The sequence below is a fragment of the Euprymna scolopes genome, chromosome 25, assembly GCF_053919585.1.
Source record: "Euprymna scolopes isolate OS-2025 chromosome 25, ASM5391958v1, whole genome shotgun sequence".
NCBI classification, from domain to species: Eukaryota; Metazoa; Mollusca; class Cephalopoda; order Sepiida; family Sepiolidae; genus Euprymna; species Euprymna scolopes.
In genome coordinates, this window is record NC_136506.1 from 11,720,426 (window position 1) to 11,731,667 (window position 11,242).

Below are 11,242 nucleotides of genomic sequence, written 5' to 3' on the forward strand. Positions count from 1 at the left end.
GGGGAGACTGGAACCTGTTTTAGACGAAGATTCATTCACTCCAAGACGATGAATTGGTTTTATAGTTTTTATTTACTTTCCAGATGTCGATCGCAGAAGGATGGAAAGTGAATCTCTTGCTTGCGTGGTTTACTTCTAGGTCTTATTTTCACACACGTAAGCGTACCCCCCCAGTGAAGGGGAGGAGACGACTGTTAACCGTCCACTGTCTTCTACGTCCAAAACCCAAACTCCTCGATTCCAGCTAACCTGATAACGTGACTCACACGCAAATACGATCAGCTGACCCTCATTTCCGGTAAACGTTTCTACAATATAATTTACACACCTCCCTTCATTTCTCGATCCATTTCCTAACACTAGTAAGCTTTACGTCTTGTCTCAAGCGATTTCCATAAAAAGGAAGCGACCTCCTTTCAGGTCAATCATGTGCTTCATACCTTGTCTTTGGCGATTTCCGTAATAATTTTCCTAAAAACTTGTTTAATAAATAATGATAATCAATTCTCAAAGACCTACGAAAATAAACCTCCGTTTATAATTACCATCTATTAGGAACAATCCAGAATCAATGCCTTCTGTTTCTCACTCCACTTGAGTAGATCATAGGAGGTAGCAAATTGTATTGTTATATAAACTGAACTTATGCATTTATGACCAGAAAGTTTCATCTCTCTGCTGCAGATATTAACGGTGTGAGACGCTAATAAAGCAACCTCTGCCATGGACGTGCGGCAGAGCAGAGATGCATAATTAAATATCTTCCACGCAGAAAAAAATTGAACCGATCAACATCCAGAACGCTTACGAAGCCGTTACGCAAAGTTAGTAGACGGTTTTGTCGATGTCAAAGTGGCGAAATATGAGTATCAAAGTGCGCTTTGGACTTTTACAACCGAGACATCAAAAGAGATTAGGAAACGTGCACTGAGAATGAAGGTGACTATGTAGAAAAATAAATTCCAGAGCACAAAAGATCGCTCGTTTTAATGGTATCACATCCGTCTAGGTAGCTCTTCAACGTTTTTGTTTTTGTGTTGAAAAATATAGAAGGCCATACTTTTAGAACGACTCTCCCGTAATTTCAATTACTGATTGATTAACAATATGTGACGTTACCTAGGACAAATAGGTCGGTTACTCACTGTTGATTGGTTAGCAGATAACCTTATCCTAAGTCAACGGATTATAACCTTTTCACGGTGGTTACGGGCTAAAACGTATACTAAATAAATAGAAAGAAAAAGATTAACGTGTGTCTACTCGTTTTAATCTGAATAAAGTAGAACCCTGGGATACGCATTAAGAATTAGTCACAAAATACAGTACAGGATATAATACACGTGTATAAGGTTAGTGCCAAAATAATGTCGTTTATATATATATATATATATATATATATATATATATATATATATATAAACGACATTATTTATATAATTCTACATACAACATGTGACCACATGTGCTTTTACTTTGCCCTCATCAGCCGCTAACCAGAGGTGATGACACAGTTTCGGTGGCTAAAGCGGGACTGGCGCCACCAGCAGCTATTGCTACTGGGCAAAGCAATAAATAGGATTAAAAATATATATATTCAAGCAGAGGGAAAACGCTGTTTTTAACTTTTTAATTTTAATTTAAATTTTATTTATTTATTTTTCTCTTTAATTTTCCCTCTTTTTCTTTCCTTTTTTTCTTCTCCCCCTTTTTTTCTTTTTTCCTCCCTCTCTCTTTTTCTTTTTTTCCAGAGCAGCCCGAGATATATATAGTTGAACGTCATAAAACATTATTTTTGCACCAACCTAATATATAATCAAATAACATTATAAATAACACCGTAAGGCAGGATAAATACCGTAACCAGGAACCGGAAAAAACATATTTCACATCATAATCTGAGAAAAAAGTATCCTAGAGCAACCCTATCCAGGGGTTCTACGATATGTGTAAATTTCTCAATTCACGGAACTATATGCCGCAGCACAGAATCTTTTTCATGAAATCCTACGATTATATGAATATCTGTAAATGTCTTGAGTCATTGAACCAATCAACATTCAACGGCGCCTGTTGAACGTTTACAAATTCGATACAGTTCATGTCAGCCCGGTTAGGCATGGGTTTGTCGATTTCAGAGTGACGACAGAGATTGATTGACAAAGCATATTCAGGAATTTTACGACCGAGACATTAAAGAGGCTGGCAAAAGTGCACTGAGAATGGTGGTGACTATGTAGAAAATTAATTTCTGAAACACAAAATATCGCCAACGCGTTTTAACTTTTTCACGTTTTTGACGCGTTAGAAAGTATAGTTTTGTATCATTACTAAACAAATAGAAAACAAAAATAGCATGTTTCTAAGCATTCTAATCTGAATGTCTGTAAAACTTCCATGCGCATTGACGAAATAAAATGAGAACATTTTATTAACACAGATCATTTTGGATTTTAAATATCTTTACTCGCCACCAAATCGTATAAATCCTAAGATTCTATCGTTAGCATTGGTTTCCACGATATTTTTCTATTCAGAATTCTTTCTAGAAAGATGTTGGAGATTAAACGTTACCAACATCCAAATGAAGGTTATTTTTGTAAAACGAACTGGATTCGAGCTTGGAACACCCATATTGTTAACAACTAAAACACCAACACCCCTCAATATTAGCACTAAATCTTCCATGTGTGTTATATAGCTGTTTCATTGAGTGAGTCTTATTATAAGCGCAGTCTTAGAAGAGAGATGTGTTGTAAGAGAGATAGGGATGTTGAGAGACTTAGAGAGATTGTTCATGTTATGACGATTCATATATATTAAAATGTTCTTTACTTAGAAGTGTTGAAGAAGAAACTCTTAGGTTAATAGATGTTTTGCTATGTGAAGCTCTTAGAGTAAGGCCTTAGTGTTCAGACAGTCTTAGTGTAGATATGAGATGTAGATTCACATTGTGGATATGAGATGTGTATGTCAAGACATTTTATAACACAGACATATAATAACAATTCACTTTACCTTTTTGTAAGAATCACAAACACAAAGACGATGCTTTATCAAAACACATGATGGGTTTATTTCTTCACACGACCGGCCGTGGTTTTCATCATCAAGAATTCAAAGCTTCACATTTTAGTTTCAAAGTGATCGTCTCGCTTCCTAGACGTTCGAATTCCCAGACCCTCTCTGAGTTTCTCACTGACTGTCTCTAACTAACTCTCACTTCCTATATTGAGAAATCCATGCATGTCCGGCCAACGTGACGAAACTCACGTGCCATCACATGCGCGAGTTGCACGTTTCCCGAACATTCTGATTTTTCAATAACCTATTTTTTCTTTATTTTCACAAAGGCATTCAACCCACATATCTAATTTATTTAACCAATATTTTATTATCCACATTCTTTTAACAATTGAATAGTTTATTTATTATTTATTTCATCCGAATTAACAATTTACTGGACATTCCATTTAAACCTGTTCTTTAAAACTTATGTCCAGGGTTCGATTTCTGCTTTCTCTCATTTTATTTTCATTTTAACTAATCTCTTTATTTTTATACTTACATGAAAAGGGGACAGCCCTTATCATGTAACATGTGCAGTTCCATCCAACCATAGCCCTCGAGCCCCTGGAGGGGCATTGGCCATCTACAACTTTTGTAGATGTTTTTGTAGCGAGGAGTTCTTTTTACAGGGTGAGGGTGCTGGCCCCACGCCCAACCTTCCCAGAACGTATATACAGCGTCTAGCCTTTCCAAATGGTCACCCATCTGGTACTGGCCAGGCTCAACGTTGCTTAACTTTGGTGATATGGCGAGAACCGATGTGTCAACGTGATTGTGCCGTACTTTCCATGCGCAGTGACAGAACAAAAAAATAAAATAAAATTTATATTAACGCCGATCATTATTTGAACGATTTGAAATATTTTTTATTGCTAATAGGTAAACTTGGAGGCTCTCATGCTTTTTTCAAAATAATGATTTTAAATTCGTTTTATGCAAATAACATCCTGCAAAAAATATTTTCTTTCCATTCTTTAAAAGATATTAATGGAAGAACTAGAATATAAAGATTTCATTTTCTTTCTTTCAATTTAAATCGAAGCGACATTTTTTAAAATTTTTGTTTCACTTTAATATTTTCTTCGATGCAGTAAAATCCCTATTTTATAATGATGCATGGTCGTATGATTTTATATTTTATTTTTATATTATTTTATTTGTTTTTATTTTTTAATTCATTTTAAATAATAAATGGCGGCTAAAATTTAATTCTGAAATAATTTTACTTAACGTTTATGTCCTCTTACAAAGATTAAAATCAAGATACAATGAAACTAAACCTTATGTCCAGAATACTTTTAACTTCAAAGTTACTTTCGTCAGACCAAACAATTTTTGCCCAACCATCAGGTGTCTAATTGTCATGCATTGTTGCAAATTCCAGTCGCCTAGAACAAGTATAGCTTCTTCCTTGCTTTGCATCATTTTAATCCCACTTCTGATAACCTTTTTCTCACTGTTCGAGCGGATATGTTTTTTGTTTGCATCATCGCTAAGTTCAGCAGCAAGCTCTGAAGAATTTTTCCTCCTCTCCACAAGGGATGCTCTTTCCAAAATCTGTCTAATTTTTTATTTATTTTATTTTATTTTTTTTAAATTACATTTTCACCCCCAAACAAGACACATTGCCACTTTGATGTAGGGGGCTACTATTAGGGACACAGGCTACAGGGGTACTAGGTGGGGAGTTGGGCAGCAAGATGTCTGTTCATGTTACACTTGAACTTCTGCATGTCAGTACAGTTGGGGAAGCAGGAACCTGGCAGGGAGTTCCAAAGTCTAGCGGTTCTGGGGAAGAAACTACTGGAGTAAAAGGCTCTCTTACATCTAGGGATCTCTACTGTGAAGGGGTGGGATTTAGCTGCTTGTCGGGTGTGTCGGGGGTATTTACGTCGAGGGGGTACAGGTGCTTGCAGCTCGTTGGAACATACACCGCTAAAGTACTTGAAGAACAGGTAAAGGGATGCTACATTGCGTCGATGGGACAGAGGCTGAAGCTTGGATGATAGTTCAGGACCTATTAGGTTGGCGTCTCTCTTTTGAACCTTGTGGAGGAGTGAGAGACTAGTAGCAGATGTACCGGCCCAAATATGACAACAATACTCCATAGATGGGCGAATGGTGGCCTTATAGAGTTACAGGATACTTTCAGGGGTCAATAGCTTTCTAGCACGGTAGAGAGAACCTACCTTTTTCGCAGCGGTCCTGGCAATTTCTTCCCTGGCGGTTGTAGAATTTTTACGATTTATTGTCCTTTTTTGTTTTTGAAAGAAATTGTTTACTTGTTTTTTGAATTCATTCAACAGATAAAGCCCTTTTAATCTCTTTGGAGGAATTTTCAATTAAATATACTATTATAACACTGTGAGGAATCAAATATTACTTGAAAATTAAGAAACAACCTTATAGTATGACAATGAATTATTTTGAATATTGAAATGAATTTAACATGAAGCTCAGCTAAAACTCTTAAGGGAGGCTTTAAAGCAAAATATACTACAATCTACTGTTTAATACTTTGCATTTGCTTTCAATTGTGCACTTTACAATTCCTAACCTTTTAAATACGTATGTTTAAACTATTATCTCAGTGTTATATAGGTGCTCCATAATTTTGGCCATGGCTGTATATACTAGCTTTACTTTGCCCGGGCATAAAATACGCTTAAATATGATATTTTAATTTGTCCAGATTTTGTATATATTATTATAGAGTTGTGATTTCAAAAGTAAAAAAAATAAAAAAAATAAAAAGTAATTGGGTGCCATCAGCTAGAATCGAAACCGAAACTGTAACATTCACAGCTGGTGACGTTACCACCGTACAAACGTGACACGCAGATGAACTGATTAAAAGTTAATATTAAAAATAAGCTTGGATGAATGCGCAAAATGTTAAACGATTTTTCTACTTTTGACCCATTTTTGACCCCTTAAAAACTATTTTAACCTGCTAAAGACTCATAACAGAACGGTTCGTAAAAAATTCAATCATTTGAGGGCCCTAGCGTTTCAATGTGTCTTTTAGTTTCGGAGGAGATAGAATTTGAAAATATGGGGATAGAGAGACATACAGTCTTTTATATATTAGATATATATAATACAGAGATAACTATGGTGTTGTGGTCGTGTTCCAATTGAAATTAAATTTTTTATTTTTATTTTATTCTTTAAAATAAGATGTAATTCTGTTTAACAATTTCATCATTATAAAATAGGGATTTCTCCGCATCGAGGAAGACATTTAAATGCGTCAGAAATGAAAAATAAAATGTCGTTTCAATGCAAATTACAAAAATATAAAATGTCTTTAAGTATAAAGTTGTTAATGAAATATTTATATCTCGACTCTTCCATTAATGGCTTTGAAAGGAGGTAAAGAAATTATTTTCTGCAGAATGTTATTATTTCCACAAAACGAATTTCACCAGCATTGTGTTGAAGAACATAAGAGTTTCCGAGTTTACTTATCAGCAGTAAAGATATTCAAAATCCTTCAAATAATGATCGGCGTTAATATGAATGTTCTTGTCTTGCTTTGTCAATGTTATGACAACAGAATATTCTTTTCATCGTTTTGATTCTCGAGTATACATCCGACACAGTTCGACACTGCTAATCAACCGAGAACCACATGACTCTATATAAAAGCACATAAAGTATACACGGATACACACTCGAGTCAAAACAATGAAAAGAATATGCTGTTGTCATAGCCCTACTTATCAGCAGCAAAGATATTCAACAACCTTTAAATAATGATGGCGTTAATATGTTCCTGTTGTTCTTTGTGAAGGTGTATATAAGCTTTTGTTGCTACTGCATCTTGTTCAGTAAATATTCAGATTAGAACGGTTAGATACACGTTAATTTTTTTTTTTTTGGTCCTCCCGATTTATCGGAGAGGGACCTATGTTTTAAGTAACGTCCATGCGTCAGTCTGTACATCTGTTAGTCCTGACGATTGCCATATAACCGTCGATTAGTTCTTCCTGAAAATTTGCCACAAATTGTATTTCATTAAATAGATGTGCACAGAAAATTTTTTTTTTTTTTTTTTTACGAAAATTCCCATTGTGTTTGTTCTCAGGGACTCAAGAGGTCAAAAATGGTCCAAAATGACACGTTTTGCCCCATAACTTTTGATCCATCCATTAGATTTTTCTGAAACTTGGCCCAAATGTGGACCAATTGTTCTTAATATAGATCCAGTATGGTTTATCCTGGCAAAATTCTGGTTCACGTGGCCTGGGACCTTTTAGTGCAAAAAAACGCCCATTTTTTGTGGCTCTCTTTCATATTTCTCAACAAAAAATTGACATGTCTGACTATATACTGATCTTTCACGGTGGCCAATTTAAATATACATGTGTTAAGACCTGGAACTGCACCCTTATCCATTTACACTGAGATTCGACGTCCCCAAGGTCTTAAAAGAGGTTAAAAATGTTTAAAAATGGCAAAAAATAACACTTTTTGTCCCATAGCGTTTGATCTATCCATTAGAGTTTTTTGAAACTTGGCCAAAATGTGAAGGTCAGTATGGGTGACCCCGGAAAAATTCTGATTCGCATCCCTCTAGGACTTATGGGGTTAAAAAATACCTTTTTAGGACTCTTTTTTTTCATATTACTCAAAAACTTGATATGTGGTTTTTTATGGTACTGAATTCAAATATACATGTCGTAAGGCGTGAAACTGCACCGTTTGCCCATTTTTCACTGGGACTCTGCATTCCCAGGGGCTCAAAAGGGTTAAAAAATGCCCTAAAATTGCAAAAAATCACACTTTCTACCCCATAACTTTTGCCCCATCCATTAGATTTTTCTAAAACTCAGCGAAAATGTGAAGGCAACGTTGGCCCTTCACGCATTCATCATTTCTTCACTATTTCTTGTGGCGTCATCTCACATGCAGCACCAGAGAGGGATCATGCACGCGCGGATTTTTTCTATTTGTTTAGTAATGATACAAAACTATACTTTTAAAACCGTCAGAAACGTGAAAATGTTTACTTAGGATATTATTCATCTGCTAACTCATTTATACACAACAGTGAGTAATCGACCTATTTATCTAAGGTAATGTTACGTATTAAGCAATTAACAATTGAAATTATGAGAGAGTCGTTCCAAAAGTAAGACCTCCTATTTTTTTAACTTAAAATCTAAAATGTTGAAGAGCTACGAAGACGGGTGTGATACCATTAAAATGAACGATCTTGTGCGATATAGAATTTACTTTTCTACAGAGTCACCACCTTTCTTACTGCACTTTTCCGGTCTCTTTTGATGTCTCGGTTGTAAAAGTCTACAGCTAGCTTTGTCACTCATATCTGTTGTCACTCTAAAATCGACAAACACATCTCTTAACTGTGCTGATATCAACTGCATCAAATTCGTGAACGTTCAACAAGCGCCGGTGAATGTGGATTGGTTCAGTGAATCAAGACATTTACAGATATTCATATAATCGTAAAATTTCATGAAAAGGTAGAAAAATTAAAGTCCCTATTGCGTCAGATCTTTGTTGGTCACACACACTGGCGAGGGACACAATGCTGTACTTTATTCTATCCTCTGTTTATGAATGAGAGGTCCTTCTAGACTAAGGTAATTTTAATTTTTCGTTCCAATCAAGAGTGGCCCTTTTGGGGAAACTAGATTCTCCTCATGTTAAAAATCGACCTTGCTTTGTGTCTTACTCCCCCTTGTGGGGGAGGCAAGTAAATAAGAACTTTGTCGATCACACATCCTTTTCTTACAATATTCCAGAATGACATTTATTTATTACTAAATTTTCAGCCACTCATTGCATTAAAAATTTTGTCATGGTGTGGTATAATCACGTTGACACATCGGGTTTTGTTAGACTTGTAAAGTTAAGCAACGTAAATTCTAGCCAGTACAAGAATGGTAATCAAAAAACGTACTTTAGTAACAGCTGTTAATTTACATATGCATTTATTTTTTTTTTATCTAGAATGATCAATATTCTAAAACGTTGAATATGCGGATCATGAGTGAAGTTTATTTGTAGTCATTAGGAGTTCTCACACAGTTAATCATCAGAGATTACTCGTCCAAGATAACTGGTGGTGTTCTCTGGAGTCTGGGTGACAGCAAGTCTCCTTAGATTTCCAGTAATCTCCAACTCATTGCAAATGAATCTGTTATCTATTGCTATTGACATCCTGCTGGAAATGACCACTGATCTTCACTGCTGACATGCAAGAAGCAAATTCCCAATCAGTGACATCCAGATATTAACTGATGCTCATCAAAATAATGTAATTAAATTTTAACCCAGAATAATCGATTCCGTAGCCTCGGGCATCTATCCTCAATTTTAAACATTACTTAGATTAAAATAATTATTCCAACCACACATAATCAATTTCAAACATAGCTTAGATCAAAGCAATAAGTATAACCATACATCTTCAATTCTAAGCACAACTTAGCCTCAATCAATAAGGGTTGGAGAGCTAGATATTCATGTTTAACTTAAAAGACCCTTCAGAAAATAAGTATCTATAACATCTAAATCAAATCTATGTCGATATTTGTTTTTCTCTAATGACTAAATCCGTTGCTCGAAGGTTTCATCTTACAGCCCAGTAATTCCAGAATAGTTGAATGGAGCCTCAGGCCGCATTTAAGAGCTACAGCTCTCTTGATAACAATCTCATTTTTCTTCTAGTAGAATTAATTTTGAAAGAGGATTTCAGGCATGTCAGAATGAATTGCTCTAAATTCTTTTCTTTGTACAAGTATAAGATCTTGGTTGCACTGGTTCCACTGTACTGCTTTTGTCAATAAGGCAATGTGTATGATCTTCAAGTTCTTTTAACAAGATAATGTGCTTACTTTGCTTGAGGTATCACTATTATATTCTTTATGCATTTCTACTTGATAAAGTATTCGGTATTTGTGCTTACAACACAGAGTGGTTGAGTACTTATATTTTGCTATTAAAATACGGAATTAATGGTCAGGGGCTCAGGGAAGGAATAATAGAGCTTACAAGAATCTTATAACTCTTAGCAGTTAGTAATCCTGGCAAGTTAAGGTGTTCATAATCTAATGGAAATATGGGTTGCAAGGCTCAATAGGGATTTTTAAGAAAATACTTTTAGATAATAAAGGACGTAATAAAGAATTATTCTACAGAGGTTGATGCTTGACGGACCAAATGAAGGTGGCAAATCTTGGACCAAATGAAGGTGGCAAATCTTGGACCAAATGAAGGTGGCAAATCTTGGACCAAATGAAGGTGGCAAATCTTGGACCAAATGAAGGTGGCAAATCTTGGACCAAATGAAGGTGGCAAATCTTGGACCAAATGAAGGTGGCAAATCTTGGACCAAATGAAGGTGGCAAATCTTGGACCAAATGAAGGTGGCAAATCTTGGACCAAATGAAGGTGGCAAATCTTGGACCAAATGAAGGTGGCAAATCTTGGACCAAATGAAGTTGGCAAATCTTTGACCAAATGAAGGTGGCAAATCTTGGACCAAATGAAGTTGGCAAATCTTTGACCCTAATCGTCATTTACTTTCTGATCAGTAATTATCTAACAAATCTAACACTAGTTTTGGCTAGTTTTTTTGTTTTTTTTAATATTTTAAGTAGTATGTCTTTCAGTATCTTATATCGAGTGGCTTCATGCTTTTTCTGAGACAGTTTCCACAATAAAAAATAGAATTCCTTACAAGTGGTGCTCCAATATCTACTGAAAACGTTCGTTGTGCATTTTCTACTCTAGTCCGACATTTTTCATTACAGAACTGACTTTTACAATCTATCTAGAGATGTGTTTATTTTTAGATAAAGTATAGATTGTCTTAAGTATTTGGAAATAAGTTATGTATTCGATGTTCCTGTAGTTAGAAAATTCAGTTTGGTTTTTTAAAGAGGCCACAGCAATCGTTGGATGGATATTTGTAATATAAAGCATAAACGGTTTTACTATAGTCCAGAGCAACACTTAGGCTAAATTTTCATAATTGGTTCATAACACATAGAGAGGTTTATTTTTCTGGTCTTTATAGCAGGAAAGTTTATTATTATTGGTAAGATGGCTATTACAAGTATGTTTTTAGTTCCTAAAATCAAAAAGCTGCATGCTTTGTCGGGAGCGATTTTATAATAAAAAAAATAGAGATGTGTTT